Consider the following 17,976-nt stretch of genomic DNA (forward strand, 5'->3'; position numbering starts at 1 on the left):
AGGCTAGAGGAAGAGTAAATCTAGTTTGTCTGGATAGGCCAAAAAATTTAACATCACACTCTATGCAAATGTTGCAGTTGGTTTTGTGCTGTAGGCCTAAAGCCAGAGCTACTGTCAGGAATCTGTGGAGAACTGTGTGACATCAGTCTGTAAGTCTGCCTGGACTGTCCGTGAGCGGGAGTCTCCAGGACACTGCTCCATGCCTAGTCATACAGGCTTCCTCACCAACACTCTAGGCGGACACACGGTGGTAGGCTCTCGCGTGGAGTTGCGGGCTCTGGAGAAGCTGCTCTGGTCCTTTTTTGGAGCGGAAAGGCAGGCAGAAATCACTAAAGCACCTCTTGAAGTTCTCGTCCAGGAAGGCATAGAGCAGGGGGTTGAGGCTGCTGTTCATGTAGCCCAGCGCGATGCACAGGTGCCAGCTGGCGATCACATAGGGGTTCGTGCTGTTGATCTGCACCATGGTCCTGAGGATGATAAAGATGTGGATGGGCGTCCAGCAAATTATGAAAACCGCCACCGATGGTGATGACTAGGGTTGGCACCACGAAGGCAAATATGAACACACAAATCTTAGTCACCGTGTCCCAGCACCAGTCTGGCTGAGGAAACTGTAGCATGCAGCCTGTATTGCCTGAGGGATAAACAATCAAATGGTTAGCATATGGATATGTGGATGTTGGTGTCTGGAGCACATACGGTACAGCTCATATGGACTGTTCACCTTTGTCTGTCACCTTGGTAACCGCCATGACCATGATGGGCACTCCGATGGCAGAGGAGAGGATCCAGATGCACACGTTGATCATCTTGGCCTTGGCAGGTGTTCTAAAGTCCAGGGCCCTGACCGGGTGGCACACAGCGATGTAGCGGTCCACGCTCATCATGGTCAGGGTGAAGATACTGGTGAACATGTTGTAGTAGTCAATGGCGAGGATCACTTTACACAGGAACTCACCGAAGGGCCAGGTGTTCATCAGGTACTTGGCACTCTGGAAGGGCAGAGTGCTGGTAGCCAAAGCATCGGCCAGGGCCAAGTTGAAGATGTAGATGTTAGTGGCTGTCTTCATTTTGGTGTATCTGGACAGAGAGAGGTCAATGCTGTTTATTAGCTTGTCAAATACTACAGATCTCAGAAGGCAAGGTATCTGTATTGCACGGAGGTGTAATTAAAATCAAATTTTATTTGTCACATGCGCCGAATGCAACAAGTGTAGACTTTACAGTGAAATGCTTACTTACAAACCCTTAACCAAGGGAGTTAACTCAAGAAGAGTTAAGAAAATATTTACCAAGTAGACTAAAATAAAAAGTAATAATAAAAGTAACACAATAAGAATAACGAGGCTATACACAGGGGGCACCGGTACTGAGTCAGTGTGCGAGGGTACAGTTTAGTTGAGGTAAATTTGTACATGTACGTGGGGGTGAAGTGACTATGCATTGATAATAAACAGCGAGTTGCAGCAGTGTACAACAGGGAGGGGGGGGCTCAATGTAAATTGTCTGGTGGCGATTTTATTAATTGTTCAGCAGTCTTATGGATTGGGGGTAGTAGCTGTTGAGGAGCCTTTTGGTCCTAGCCTTTTGGTACGCTACGGTACCGCTTGCTGTGCTGTAGAGAAAATTACTTGGGTGACTGGAGTCTGACAATTTTATGGGCTTTCCTCTGACACCTCCTATTATATAGGTCGTGGATGGCGGAAAGCTTGGTCCCAGTGATGAACTGGGCCATTCGCACTATCCTCTGTTGTGCCTTACGGTCAGATGTTCAGCAGCTTCCATACCAGGTGGTGATGCAACCGGTCAGGATGCTCTCGATGGTGCAGCTGTATAACCTTTTGAGGATCTGGGCACCCATTTCTCCCTCAGTCTCCTGAGGAAGGTTTTGTCGTGCCCTCTTCACGACTGTCCTTGTATGTTTGGACCATGATAGTTCGTTGGTGATGTGGAAACCAAGGAAACTCGACCTGCTCCGCTACAGCACCGTCGCTGTTAATGGGGGTGTGTTCGGCCGAGCTTTTCCTGTAGTCCACGATCAGCTCCTTTGTCTTGCTCACATCGAGGAAGAGGTTGTTGTCCTGGCACCACACTGCCAGGTCTCTGACCTCTCTTTAGGGCGTCTCATCGTTGTCGGTGATCAGGCCTACCACTGTTGTGTCATCAGCAAACTTAATGATGGTGTTGGAGTCGTGTTTGGCCACGCAGTCGTACACATGCCTGAGGGGCCCCAGTGTTAAGGATCAGCGTGGCAGACTTGCTGTTGCCTACTCTTACCACCTGGGGGCAGCCCGTCAGGAAGTCCCGGATCCAGTTATATAGAGGGAGGTGTTTAGTCTCAGAGTCCTTAGCTTAGTGATGAGCTTTGTGGGCACTATGGTGTTGAACGCTGAGCTGTAGTCAATGAACAGCATTCTCACATAGGTGTTCCTTTTGTCTGAGAAAGGGCAGTGTGGAGTGTGATTGAGATTGCGTCATCTGTGGATCTGTTGGGGCGGTATGCAAATTGGAGTGGGTCTAGTGTGTCTGGGAGGATGCTGTTGATGTGAGCCATGACCAGCCTTTCAAAGCACTTCATGGCTACAGATGTGAGTGCTATGGGTCAGTAGTCATTAAGGCAGGTGACCTTAGTGTGGTGGTCTGCTTGAAACATGTAGGTAAGACAGACTCGGTCAGGGAGAGTTTGAAAATGTTAGTGAAAACACTTGACAGTTGGTCAGCGGATGCTTTGAGTACATGTCCTGGTAATCTGTCTGTCCCAGCGGCTTTGTTGACCTGTTTAAAGGTTGATTTGTAATTCATATATACAAAATAAAAAACAGTACATCCTGTCAGCACGCCAACAAGCGTGCTGAATGACGTGTGGAAGAGAGCGAGGAACGAGATGGGAGTAACAATCCAGGCTATTTGCTCAGAGACCAGCGTAATAATGTAATGAAACAAGCAGGGAGCAGGTTTCAAACCCTCAACATTCTAGCCCGAAGTCCAGCACGCTATCGACTGTGCCCAAATGTATCAATTGGGTTTGGGCCGATTGTGACTAAAAACACTTTATTAATTGGAATCTTTAACATATTGAAAAGTATTATTATTTGTTTTTCACAAGTGTAGCAGGATGGGCTATTAGCTGAACAATAGACTATTCAACCTTTACCCCCCCCCCCGCAACTTGCAACAAACAATTTGTCTCTATCTACCTACACACGGTTAATGTTCTGAAAATGTTTTTTATATGTATATATATATGTGTGTAAGTTATGGCTCCCGAGTGGTGCAGCGGTCTACAGTCCCTGGTTCGAATTCAGGCTGTATCAAATCTGACCGTGATTGGGAGGCACTCGGGAGCCATAACTCCCAATTGGGCCAATTGTGTGCCGCCCTATGGCACATAGGGCGGCACACAATTGGCCCAACGTCATCCGGGATAGGCATTCATTATAAATATGAATTTGTTCTTACCTGACTTGCCTTTGAACCTTTATTTAACATGTAAAAAAACAACAACCGGCGGCAACTGCGGCGCAACTTTCAATTTATTCGATGCTTAAGTAGTCTAAAGTGTTACATGTCTAACTCAAAACAGCATTTCTTCATCAACATCTTTATGCTTTCGTTAATCTTCTAACTTTTTTTCTGTAGCAATTTTGAGCAAATTGCTCAAGGGCCATGGTTGATTCATCTGTGAAGATGACGTTATTGAATGTCTCGCCAGCTTTAATCCATGCCTGGGCCTGCAGGATGCAAAGTTCTTTGTTTGTCAGACTAATCATTAGAATCATTGACTCACTCACTCGTTGAAAAGGGCGAGGAATGAGATGGAGTCACAGTCCATGCCAGGCACACCTGTGAGCTCTGGAACTCCATCTCTGACAGGCAGAGTCAACATACGTGGCAGGTTCACCCTGACATTTCCATTCCTCTTCTGACAACAGAACATGACCAACTGCTCACCAGGCACAGCAAGTGCCGCTCAGACCGTTATGCTGTTCTGCTATTCCAAGGATGTGTAACCGAAGAGATACCACGAAGTTGGCACAGAATACATAGCTTTCCCACTGCGGACGTCTATTTCAGCAAGCAAGCAAGACAAGCATGGAGAAATGAAAATGTTCAAATGTTCCATGGTATTCTTAAGATATGTGTTGACTGAATATAAGCAAGTGATGTCTGCTAAATAATTAAGTTAGTTTTCTCCTGAAATAAATAATTCTAAAATATCAAACTGACTATTTACAAATTAGTGAGAATGTCTCACCCCATGTTCAAGAATTGCCTTTTTCTCACTCACTCTAGGTTAAATGAAAATGAAATCTCCAAAATATCATTACTTTAAATTTTTTTTGATTCATTTAGAATTATATAAATGCCCCTTAGATATTAATACAGTCCCCCAATCCTCTAATGTAATTATTTGCGGAGAGTCATGTCATTGAAAAAAATATTTGTAGATATACTGTTAAAAATGGTGTAGGTCTTATTTATGTAAAGAGCATATTGTATTTAGAAGCAAAAGCCTACAACTATTTTAGCACCATTTTGCACTGCTCTGAGACAAGCATGGGTACTCTGAGACAAGCCTACTCTTTCCCCCCCATATGGGAATTTGAACTATGGTCTCTCATTCGCATGACACAGGGATTCTTTAGCTAAATAGCCCAGTACTGTACTGCCGACTGCCACGTTGTACAGCGACAAATTTTCCGTTCCAGCAAGTACCAGTCAAAAGTTTGGACACACCTACTCATTCCAGGATTTTTCAATATTTTTAGTATTTTTTACATTGTAGAATAATAGTGAAGACATCACAACTATGAAATAACACATATGGAATCAGTTAAGAACAAATTCTTATTTACAAGGTTAGCCCACTCCTTCCTCCCCAACGGGGTTTTGAAACCAGTCTCCCGCGTGCTCTACATTCTGTAGTACAAACATGGCCTGCTCTCCCTTATGTAAGGAATTAGGGACTTTCCCATGTTACTACAGTATGTATTGTAGACTGCACAGTAGCCTAATAAACAAATAAACACATTTTGTTAATAAAATAATGATAAAAAAAATACTATTTCAAAATGCAGATGTTGATTTAGTTATGGATCCATAATGAATTACTATGGAAATAAATATCACTGATTTACAGAAATATTGGAACAAAGTTGTCTAGATAAGGCAAACAATTTAGAATCCTCCAATCCTGTAGCCTACTCCCAACAGTCATGTTGTACAGTAATTTCATCCTAACGGAAACCCTGAGAGTTAAATTTTTTCATTTTTCTCTGAATAGAAACACCATAATATTAATCAAATTAATTAAGCCAAATTTCTTAAAATCAATCCCATATATTAATGTTATTACAAAAAAGGTTTTCAATTCTCAGGTAATGCCAATACGGAATACTATCAAATGCTTCTCAAAGATGCCGTCTGGTGGTCAAACTAGCAATAACTTGCAGTAACAGAAAAAATGGCTGACAATTAAATGACGTTCCACAGAATGCTACGGCAGCACACAAGGTGTGCTGCAGTATGACACAACTGTACGTACAGTCACTGTGGGGACGACGTTGTCGATGCACTTATTGATGAAGCCGATGACTGAGGTGGTGTACTCCTCAATGCCCTTGGATGAATCCCGGAACACATTCCAGTCTGTGCTAGCAAAACAGTCCTGTAGTGTAGCATCTGCGTCATCTTACCACTTCCGTATTGAGCGAGTCACGGGTACCTCCTGCTTTAGTTCTTGCTTGTAAGCAGGAATCAGGAGGACAGAATTATGGTCATATTTGACAAATGGAGAGCCGGGGAGAGCTTTGTATGCATCTCTGTGTGTGAAGTAAAGGTCATCTAGGATTTTTTTCTCTGGTTGCAAGTGACATGCTGGTAAAATGAGGTAAAACTGATTTATGTTTGACTGCATTAAAGTCCCCGGCCGCTAGGAGCGCCACTTCTGGGTGAGCATTTTCTTCTGTGCTTATGGCCTTATAGAGTTGGTTGAGAGCAGTCTTAGTGCCAGCTTCGCTCTGTGGTGGTAAATAGACTGCTATGAATAATATAGATGAGAACTCTCTTGGTAGATAGTGTGGTCTACAGCTTATCTTAAGGTACTCTACCTCAGGTGAGCAATACCTCAAGACTTCTTTAATATTAGACATTGAGCACCAGCTGTTATTGACAAATAGACAAATATCGTCTTACCAGAGGTAGCGTCTCTGTTCTGCCAGTGCATGGAAAATCCCGCTAGCTCTATATTGTCCGTATTGTCATTCAGCTATGTCTTAATGTCCCGTTTGTAGGATAATCTTAATCATAGATCATCAATTTTATTTTCCAATGATTGCACGTTAGCAAGAAGAACGGATGGCAGTGGGAGTTCTCGTTCGCCTACGGATTCTCAGAAGGCTGCCTGATCTGCAGCACCTTTTCCTGTGCCTTTTCTTAATTCAAAAGGCGAGGCTCTGGGCCTGTTCCCGTGAAAGCAGGATATTCTTCTTGTCGGACTCGTTAAAGGAAAAAGTGTCTTCCTGTCCGCGGTGAGTAATTGCTGTTCTGATGTCCAGAAGTTATTTTCAATCATAAGAGGCGGTAGCAGCAACATTATGTACACAGTATGTTAAGAAATAAGTTACACAAAACAAAAAAACGAACAAAATAGCACAATTGATCCAGATATTGGATAATAGAGCACTCTCTTGTTTCGTTGTGAGTTCAAAGAACAATAAAACTGCCGTACGTGCTGTACTTTTAAATGTCAGTGTATCTGGTCAAACACATTTTTTCCCAAAAGTTTACTAAGGGTTGGTAAAAGGCTGATTGGTCAGCTATTTGGGCCAGGAAAGGGGGCTTTACTATTCTTACGTAGCAGAATAACTTTTGCTTCCCTCCAGGCCTGAGGGCACACACTTTCTTTCTGGTAGGCTTAAATTGAAGATATGGCAAATAGGAGTGGCAATATTGTCCTCTATTATCCTCAGTAATTTTCCATCCAAGTTGTCAGTGGCTTGTCATGGTTGATAGACAACCATAATTTTTCTACCTTTACCACACGCACTTTTACGGAATTCAAAATGACAATGCTTGTCTTTCATAATTTGGTCAGATATACTTGGATGTGTATTGACATGCTGGCATGTCACGCCTAAGTTTGCTAATCTTGCAAATGAAAAAAATCATTACAGTAGTTGGCAGTGGCTTTTGTGACGAATGAGCCATCTGATTCAATGAATGATGGAGTGTACCTTTTTCCCCAAAATGTCATTGAAGGTGCTCCAAAGCTTTTTACTATCATGCTTTATGTCATTTGTCTTTGTTTCATGGTGTAGTTTCTTCTTTTTATTCAGTTTAGTCACATGATTTCTCAATTTGCAGTACGTTTGCCAACCAGTTGTGCAGCCAGACTTATTTGCCATTCCTTTTGCCTCATCCCTCACCATTTCTAAATTCCTCATCAATCCATGGGGATGTAACAGTTTTACAGTCATTTTCTTAAATGGGTGCATGCTTATTAGTAACTGGGATAAGCAATTTCATAAATGTGTCAAGTGCCACTTCGGTTTGGTCCTCATCTCACACCATGGACCAACAAATATGCTTTACATCAACAACTTTTTGGGGTCTCGAGTCCCTGCAGTCCCTGGTTCAAATCCAGGCTGCGTCACATCCAGCAGTGATTGGGTGGCATAAATTGTCCCAGCGTTGTCTGGGTTTGGCAGGAGTAGGCCATCATTGTAAATAAGAATTTATTCTTAACTGACTTGTCTAGTTAAATAAAGGTTGAATTTAGATTTTTTTTATTATACACTATATTAGACCCAACCTTTTGAACTTTGGTTTTCCTAAATATGTCTATTATATTGTGATCACTACATCCAATGGATCTGGATACTGCTTTCAAGCACATTTCTACAGAATTAGTAAAGATGTGATCAATACATGTTGATGATTTCATTCCTGTGCTATTTTTAACGACCCTGGTAGATTGACTGATAGCCTGAACCAGATTGCAGGCACTACTTACAGTTTTCAGCTTTTTCTTGAGAGGCCGTTTGATGAAAGTCTTTTAATATTTAAATCACCCAGAAAGTATACCTCTCTGTTGATAATGTAAGGACCGATGCTGGAGATGAGAAGCAGGTCCGGGAGTTTAAAATGTAATGGGGAACATACAGGTAACAGGACCAGCGTCAGTACACAGGTATACAAAGACATAAGAACATTAATGCAGAAACAGGAAACAGAGCAGGGAACCACAGAGATATAGCGAAGGTAATGACAGAGATGATTGAGTCCAGGTGAGTCCAATAATCGCTGATGCGCGTGATGGGGGGGGGGGGGGGGTGGCTGGTGTGGTAATGATGGTGTCAGGAGTGCGCATTGCTTGGGAGCCTGGCGCTCGAGGGGAGAGGGAGCAGGCGTGACAGATATTACATACATTATCAAGCATTTCACACATGCTATCCAGATACTAACACTTGGTGATCTATAGCAGCTTCCCACCAGAATGTGCTTTAGGTGAGGCAGATGAACCTGTAGCCATATTACTTCAACAGTATTTAACATGAGATCCCCTCTAATCTTTACAGGAATGTGGTTCTGAATATAAACAGCAACACCTGGCATTTGTCTTTTCTGTAAATGTTAGAAACTTGAATTGCTACCATTTTATCAAGGTATTGTCGAAGTGAGTTTCAGAGATAAGTCAGAATATGAATGTCATCTGTTACTAGCAAGTTATTAATTTCATGAACCTGGTTTCTTAAGCTACATATGTTAGCGTGGGCCATTTAGAGCACAGGGAAGCTTAGCAGAAGTAGTTATTCTCATGTTATTTATGTTAGTGGAGGGTGAGCTGCACACAGTGGACTTCCTACTAGGGCACACTGCCTCAGTGCTAATAGCATAAATCTGGTTCATATGCACATGATTGCTGCATACAATAGATATAGGATCAGCAAAGGCATTCAGGGCAGTTAGAGGGACATAAATTAGGTTACTTTGATTGTGTCTATCAATGCCCCTGGTATAATGTACATTTGCTAAAGCATTATGATGACTCAGCAACACAATGGTATGGATTAACTGAGCTATCAAGTCATTGTCTCAACACAGGCTTATAATGCTGTGAACGGACCCAGGAACCCAAATTATTTGGGTGGATCCCATCCTCCTTGTAAAACATGTTTTGTTTCCAAAAGGTATCGAAATTGTCAACAAAAGTTACACCCATTGATGAGCTGCAATAATCACATAGCCAGTTGTGAAGAGAAAGAATCCTGCTAAACCCTTCAATACCACAATTCAGAGGGCACAGGGCCAGATATGATGGATCTTTTATTAGTGTCTAGCAGAAAGTCAATCAGCTCTTTGAAATCCAAATTCAACTGTTCAGAGCTGCCTTTTATACGTTAGAACCCACATGGACTTCGATAGAATCGATGTCCATGTCCTGGCGTAGTACATTCAGGAGCAGCTTAGTAATGTCATTTACTCCAGCTCCGGGATAGGACATTGTTTTTGCAACAGGAACAGTCACATTTCTCACGGCTAGTGAGAAAGACAAGGATATCCTCCCACTCTCACATTTCAAGCAATTAGTTAGGTTAGCTCTTTCAAGCAGACTTTAACCTGTCAGTTAAGCAGGATTCTGAGACAAGAAATAACAGTCCTAGCTGTTAAAATCTAAACGCTTCACAGAATCCATGCAAAAACAAGTTTGGTATTTATGTTTAACAAAGATTGGTTATGTAACTTCTGCTTCCAACTCACACTCTCAAACACGTAGATCCCCCGAACGCAGCTCACTTTCCAGCCCACTTTCCAGCTCACACTCTCAAACACATAGATCCCCCTCTCCAGATTCCAATCACCTGAATTCTGATCACCTGTTCAAACACCTGTATGTCATTATCACACACTACTTATTTCAGTTCTTTGCACCCCATCATTGTGAGGTATTGTTTGTTTTGTGACAAACTACTATTCGGAGTGCTGGGTTCCCCCTCCCGTGTATGTTTTTATTTATTTATTTATTTATTTATTTTTTTTTTTTTTGCATGCCTCACTAATGACGCCTATTCCCTGTCTGTTCTTTAGCCTATCGGATTTCCTGTTATCAACCTATTGCCTGATTTCCCGGACGACGTTACTAGCCTTTTCCCTGCCTGTACTGTTGCCTTTTTGGACTCCCTGTGTATGACCTTCTGCCTGCCCCTGGACCCAGCTACCTGCCTCCTCCCGTGGTCCTTGACAAATAAACCCCTGCTGCGCCCTGGGCTTGAAACCAGCTCTCTATCTCCCATATTGTTCATTACAGAATACCTCACCCAAAAACGACAGATGGATTCAGCGGCGCTGCAGCTGACAGGAGGAACGAATCGATGAACTCTGCAACCTCCTTCGCCAGTCCATTCCTGCCTCATCAATATCAGGTGCCACAGCCTCCTCTCGTTCATCTCCCCATATCCATGCCTTATAAATACGTCAGCTCCCTAAGGAAATGTCAAGGATTTCTCATGCAATGTAACCTGTACATCCGCCATCACCCCGCTGACTCCACCTCTGACAAAGACAGGGTGGACTTCGTCATCTCCCTACTCACAGGCAAAGCTCTGGATTGGGTCGCAGCCCTGTGGGCCGCTCAAAGTTCTGATCTGTCTGAATCACGTTTCCACGCTCTCTTGGTGTTCGACCATTCAGTTTCAGGTCGTCACATCGGGGACCTGTTATGTGAGCTGCGACAGGGCCGTCGCTCCATCACTGAGTATGCCCTTGCGTTCCGCACCATGGCTGCCAGCACTGGATGGAATGAACCAGCTCTCCTTACAGTCTACCGGAGAACTCTTAATCGGTAGTCACAGACCGAACTGGCCTGCAGAGGAGATTTAATGGACCTAAACCAATACATCCGGATGTCCAAATCCATTGGCAACCTACTGGTGGACCGCAGACATATACAGTCATCCATGGCCTGCGAGTCTTCTACTCCCTTCTCTCGTCCACCATGGTCTAAAAGCCCCAAACCCATGCAAGACATTGGAGGTTATGTGAATACCTGTGTCTCTATTGTGGAGAGAATAACCATGTACTCAATAGCTGTCCGGTTCGCCCACAACCACTCCACTTCCGCACAGGTAAGCACCTCTACGTTTTTGAATATTACCAAAAGGCAGTTTGCTATCCCTGCTCTTCTTTCTGCTAATGGGGTCACTCAGTTTGTGGAGGGACTAGTGGACTCGGGGGGGCTGCAGGTCATTTTATTGACAAACAATTGGCACAACAGTTAAGAGTCAAACTAATCCCTGTTAATCCTCCCTTTAGGATTAATGCGCTGGACGGACAACCTCTCAGAACTGGTCTTGTGACTCGCATGACCGACACTATCACACTTCAGATTGGCCTCCTTCACTCTGAGGTCATTCAGTTAGTGGTGTTGTCTTCACCTAAAGAACCCCCTCATCCTCGGTCACCCCTTGCTAAGCCTTCACAACCCTGTCATCTCCTGGTGGCAAGTGGAACTGCTGTCATGGTCTCCCACCTGTTTAAGAACTGCTTCAATCTAACCTGTCGAGCCATCTCTATAGAAGGATTGGAGTCTGCCATTCCAACCCACATCCCACCTGTATATGCCCAGTTCCTGAGTGTCTTCAGCAAGAAAGTCATCCATTCTGCCCCCTCCTTGCCCGGAGGACTGCACAATCAACCTCCTTCCTGGGGCATCGCTCCCTAAGGGTCAGATCAACCCCTTGTCCATCCCAGAGAATGAGGCAATGGACACCTATATAGAAGAGGCCCTCAACATGGGATTCATCCGTCCATCCACTGCATCCAGTCCCTGCACAGATTACCAACCCCTCAATGAAATTACCATCAAGAATCGCTTCCCTCTGATTTCAGCCCCACTAAAACAAGTTGGACAGGCTACCATCTACTCCAAACTGGACCTACGTAGTGCTTACAACCTGGTCCATATCAGAAGTGGGGATGAGTGGAAGATGACATTCATCACCTCTAGGGGTCACTACGAATACCTGGTTATGGCCTACGGTCTCACCAATGATCCCGCAGTCTTCCAGTCCTTCATGAATTAAGTTTTCCAGGACTTGATCAACCAGTTCCTCATCGTGTACATTGGCGACATCTTGATCTACTCTCACTCGATTGCAGAACACATACAGCATGTGCAACAGGTCCTCCAACGGCTACAGGACCATCATCTTTATGTCAATGCTAAGAAGAGCGCATTTCACGTTACTACGGTAACCTTCCTAGGAGGGGTCAACATGGACGAAGGCAAAGTCACGGCCGTGCTTAACTGGCCCAAACCCACCACCGTAAAGGAACTACAACGTTTCCTATGATTTTCCAACTACTGCCGGTTCATCCGAAACTGCAGCAGCACAACCGCTCCTCTCTCAGCTCTCACCCATAACCTCCAATGGACCGACACCGCCCTTACGGCATTTGAGACCTTGAAACGCCTCTTCACCTCTGCACCCATCCTTAGGCAGCCAGATCCTACCCTTCATTTTGTTCTGGAGGTTGATGCATCTGAAGTCGGCCTCGGAGCGCTTCTCTCTCAGCGGGTAGGTACACCTCCCAAATTACACCGATGTGGCTCTTTTCCAAGAAACTGTCACCCACTGAGAGGAACTATGATGTCGGGAACCGAGAGTTCCTTGCCATTAAGCTGGCTATTGAAGAGTGTCACCACTAGTTAGAGGGAGCTCATCACCCATTCCTTGTCCTTACCGACCAATGCAATTTGGAGTACTTAAGTGCTAAGAGGCTCAACCCCAGACAGGCACGCTGGGCAGTCTTCTTCACCCAATTTCAACTTCACCAATCTGCCTGGCAAAAAACAATGTGAAGGCTGATTCCTTATCCCGTCTATTTGACTCCCCTTCCTCTAACCCAGCTCCCAAGCCCATCCTGCCTCGGTCTTGTGGGACCCATACAGTGGGAAATCCAATCAGCCGTCCAAGAGGCCCTACGCCACGACCCAGCACCTCCCGACACCCCTGCAGGCAAGACCTACATTCCGGCGTCCGTCAGACCCCAACTAAATGCAATAGTGCCATACCTCGCTGAGTTCTAGCCATCCTGGGATCACCCAGACTACAGAGCTACTGACACGCAAGTTCCATCACACCCTGATCTGTTTCACCTGTCCTTTTGATTGTCTCCACCCCCTCCAGGTGTCACTTATTTTCCACAGTGTATTTATTCGTCTCTCTGTGCCAATTCATCTTGTATGTTCAAGTCAACCAGCATGTTTTTCCTGTGCTCCTGCTGTTCTATTCTCTTTACTGGTCCTCCCAGTTTTGACCTTTGCCTGTTTTTCTGGACTCCCATCTTCTTACCTATCCCTTTTGGATTGTTAACCTCTTGAAGCAAGGGGGCACTATTTTTATGTTATGTTTCTCATGACCAGTTGCTAGAATATGCATATAATTGACAGATTATGATAACACTCTAAAGTTTCCAAAACTGTAAAAATATTGTCTGTGGGTATAACAGAACTGATATTGCAGGCGAAAGCCTGAGGATAATCCAATCAGGATTATTCTTTTGAAATGTCTGTGTTCCTATGCGTGCCTGTCCTCCATTTAAAGGGATATCAACCAGATTCCTTTTTCTGTGGCTTCCCTAAGGTGTCAACAGTCTTTAGACATAGTTTCAGGCTTTTATTTTGAAAAATGAGTGTGAAGGATCACATTGCGTAAGTGGAGAGGTGGGGGCTCTCAGAGTGAGTTGGTGCGCAATTGAGTAAACCGGCCATTGTTCCTCCCGCTGTTATGGAAAAAGCTACACACTCGGTTGATATATTATCAAATATATATTTTAAAAACTACCTGAGGAATGATTATAAAAAACGTTTGACATGTTTCTGTGGACATTATGAAGACTATTTGGAATTTCCGTCTGCGTTGTCGTGACCGCTCTTTCCTGTGGATTTCTGAACATAACACAACAAACGTCGGTATTTTGGGTATAAAATAATCTTTATGGAACAAAAGGAACATTTGCTGTGTAACTGGGAGTCTCGTGGGTGAAAACATCCTAAGGTCATCAAAGGTAAACGGTTAATTTGATTGCTTTTCTGATTTTCGTGACCAAGCTTCCTGATGCTAAGTGTACATAATGCTATGCTTAGGCTATTGATAAACTTACACAAACGCTTGGACTGCTTTCGCTGTAAAGCATAATTTCAAAATCTGAGACAACAGGGTGGTTAACAAAAGGCTAAGCTGTGTTTCAAAATATTGCACTTGTGATTTCATGAATATGAATATTTTCTAGTAATATTATTTGACTGTTGCGCTATGCTATTCAGCGGTTGCAGACGGAAATTATCCCGCTACAGGGATTGGTAGCGTCAAGAAGTTAATAAACATCTTGGACTAACCACCTGCCTCCTGTGTCTGGATTCCTGTCCCGTCTGTGCATTGGCAAAGAGCCCTCACCAACTACCTACCGATAAGCTCAAGCATTTACCTACGTTACTAGCCTTTTCCCTGCCTGTACTGTTGCCTTTTTGGACCACATGTGTATGACCTTTTGCCTGCCCCTGGACCCAACTACCTGCCTCCTCCTGTGGTCCCTGACAAATAAACACCTACTGCGACCTGCGATTGAAACCAGCTCTCTGTCTCCCATCGTGTTCATTACAGGTTATGTTTTAGTTAAAATAACAAACTGAGTGTTGCCAGCATACAGTGTTCAGCTGCGTACTCTGATGATTGGTCTGAAGCCAAATCCAAACTGGCTCCCCTTACACTTTTATTTGGTGCGCCAGGACAATTCACAACTGAGGTTACTCTGTTTAGCTCAATGCTGAGTTGCTATTTTTTTATATATATTTTTTTTATCAAGTTAGGCCAAATGCTTGCTGCCTTCCATTGCAGTCAATATTACGGGCAGCAACAATGTCAGATGCTTTCTGACCAGACAGCATCTGATATACACTGCTCAAAAAAATAAAGGGAACACTAAAATAACACATCCTAGATCTGAATGAATTAAATATTCTTATTAAATACTTTTTTCTTTGCATAGTTGAATGTGCTAACAACAAAATCACAAAAATTATCAATGGAAATCAAATTTATCAACCCATTGAGGTCTGGATTTGGAGTCACACTCAAAATTAAAGTAGAAAACCACACTACAGGCTGATCCAACTTGATGTAATGTCCTTAAAACAAGTCAAAATGAGGCTCAGTAGTGTGTGTGTGGCCTCCACGTGCCTGTATGACCTCCCTACAACGCCTGGGCATGCTCCTGATGAGGTGGTGGATGATCTCCTGAGGGATCTCCTCCCAAACCTGGACTAAAGCATCCACCAACTACTGGACAGTCTGTGGTGCAACGTGGCGTTGGTGGATGGAGCGAGACATGATGTCCCAGATGTGCTCAATTGGATTCAGGTCTGGGGAACGGGAGGGCCAGTCCATAGCATCAATGCCTTCCTCTTGCAAGACCTGCTGACACACTCCAGCCACATGAGGTCTAGCATTGTCTTGCATTAGGAGGAACCCAGGGCCAACCGCACCAGCATATGGTCTCACAAGAGGTCTGAGGATCTCATCTCGGTACCTAATGGCAGTCAGGCTACCTCTGGCGAGCACATGGAGGTATGCGGCCCCCAAAGAAATGCCACCCCAGACCATGTCTGACCCACTGCCAAACCGGTTATGCTGGAGGATGTTGCAGGCAGCAGAACGTTCTCCACGGCGTCTCCAGACTGTCATGTCTGTCACATGTGCTCAGTGTGAACCCGCTTTCATCTGTGAAGAGCACAGGGCGCCAGTGGCGAATTTGCCAATCTTGGTGTTCTCTGGCAAATGAAAAACGTCCTACACGGTGTTGGGCTGTAAGCACAACCCCCACCTGTGGACGTCGGACCCTCATACCACCCTCATGGAGTCTGTTTCTGACCGTTTGAGCAGACACATGCACATTTGTGACCTGCTGGAGGTCTTTTGCAGGGCTCTGGCAGTGCTCCTCCTGCTCATCCTTGCACAAAGGCGGAGGTAGCGGTCCTGCTGCTGGGTTGTTGGCCTCCTACGGCCTCCGCCACATCTCCTGATGTACTGGCCCGTCTCCTGGTAGCGCCTCCATGCTCTGGACACTACGCTGACAGACACAGCAAACCTTCTTGCCACAGCTCGCATTGATGTGCAATCCTGGATGAGCTGCACTACCTGAGCCACTTGTGTGGGTTGTAGACTCCGTCTCATGCTACCACTAGAGTGAAAGCACCGCCAGCATTCAAAAGTGACCAAAACATCAGCCAGGAAGCATAGGAACTGAGAAGTGGTCTGTGGTCACCACCTGCAGAACCACTCCTTTATTGGGGGTGTCTTGCTAATTGCCTATAATTTCCACCTGTTGTCTATTCCATTTGCACAACAGCATGTGCAATTTATTGTCAATCAGTGTTGCTTCCTAAGTGGACAGTTTGATTTCACAGAAGTGTGATTGACTTGGATTTACATTGTGTTGTTTAAGTGTTCCCTTTATTATTTTGAGCAGTGTATAAGCTACACATACTGAGACAGAGGGGCGCTGTAAATTATGTCTGAGTGTGCCCCTGGCTGTCCATAAATGTAAATAAGTGAATTGTTGCATCTGGTTTGCTTAATATAAGGAATTTGATGTACCACATTTATTTGTACTTGCTACTTATTAACCAGTATGACAATTCAGTACTTTTTCCACCACTGTACTTTAAGTAAATAAAAAAATGATACTTTTAGACTTTTACTTAAGTAGTATTACTGGGTACTTTCACTTTCACTTAAGTCATTTTCAATTAAGGTATCTTTACTTTATTCAAATATGACAATTGAGTACTTTTTCCACTACTGCAATTTAACTGCTTCATGCTAGAGCTTGGTGGATGGTAGGGCATGAGTGGGGTGGGTTTGTTGTCTCCTTTTCTCACTATGCACCTGTGGCACTACATAGCCTATCCGAAATAATGTGAGTTAGCTGGAGGATGCAAATGCCTCTGATTATATAATAAACTATATCAGTTCACTTGTGGTGATATTCAACATTAAAATGCAATCACTTCACAGTAGAAAATGGACATAAGAGTGCTTGTATTAGTTATTTCCATTAGGGTCACCAAAAGAGCTACAGTAGATAGGCTTTCTTACCTCACCACTCCATACATAACGAGGATGTTTCCAAGCAGTCCAACAATGCATATAATAGAGTAGAGAGCAGTTATAGATACTGCGATTATAATACTTGTGGTGTCCTTCGAAGAACCCTTCTCGGTGTCATTGCCTCTTGATGGCAGCCCTGTAGAATCCTCAGGCAATGTGGCATTGAAAGGGATCACAGAATACAGGTTGGCTAAATCAGCCGCAGACAGGGTAGGAAACTCCATCATATTCAGGTGCAATATTAGCCTAGTAGATAAAACTTTGTTATATTCAAGGTCAGTGATGCCTTTTCCTTTCCTGTAGTGCAGATGCTTGCAGACTCCCCAAATACAGATTTTGTTGAGCGCACGAGAGCAGACGAGGGACGTGTGAAAGCACTGATCAGACCTCATTCAATTGTGATCACTGACATCTCAGGCTCTGGCGAAGGTATGGAAAGATGTTCTGAAAGACAGGTATCCGATCCTATCCCTGTACGAGGTACGCGCAATGCAACGGGGTGGTGACGGCGGGGGCAAGTGCAATCTACTTCCCTTGGCGAGGACACACTGGTGCGAAGCAAGACAAGGGTAGGTGTGCGTGCTTTGCTCTTAAATTGCTCTCTAATTTTGTAATTGACATTAGCCTAATGCGCAAGTTAATGGGCATCGAGACGACATCCTGCATGATAGCCTACCCTAATGGCTAATGTCTATTAGGCTGGTTGCTAAAATGAAAATAATGCAGTAAAACATTACATATTCTTTTCAGGTCCACCCAGTTTTCAAAAAAATTAATGGCTTGGTTTCTACAACAATTTCTTCGA

The 17,976-nt window shown here is 44.1% G+C and overlaps 1 pseudogene; it reads right to left on the reverse strand.

Annotated features, from left to right (window-relative positions):
• Window positions 1-207: 207 nt before the first annotated feature.
• On the reverse strand, window positions 208-17,395 carry LOC139405975 (delta-type opioid receptor-like; annotated as a pseudogene).
• Between the last annotated feature and the right edge of the window lie 581 nt (window positions 17,396-17,976).

This window comes from Oncorhynchus clarkii, chromosome 3, assembly GCF_045791955.1.
Source record: "Oncorhynchus clarkii lewisi isolate Uvic-CL-2024 chromosome 3, UVic_Ocla_1.0, whole genome shotgun sequence".
Classification (NCBI taxonomy): Eukaryota; Metazoa; Chordata; class Actinopteri; order Salmoniformes; family Salmonidae; genus Oncorhynchus; species Oncorhynchus clarkii.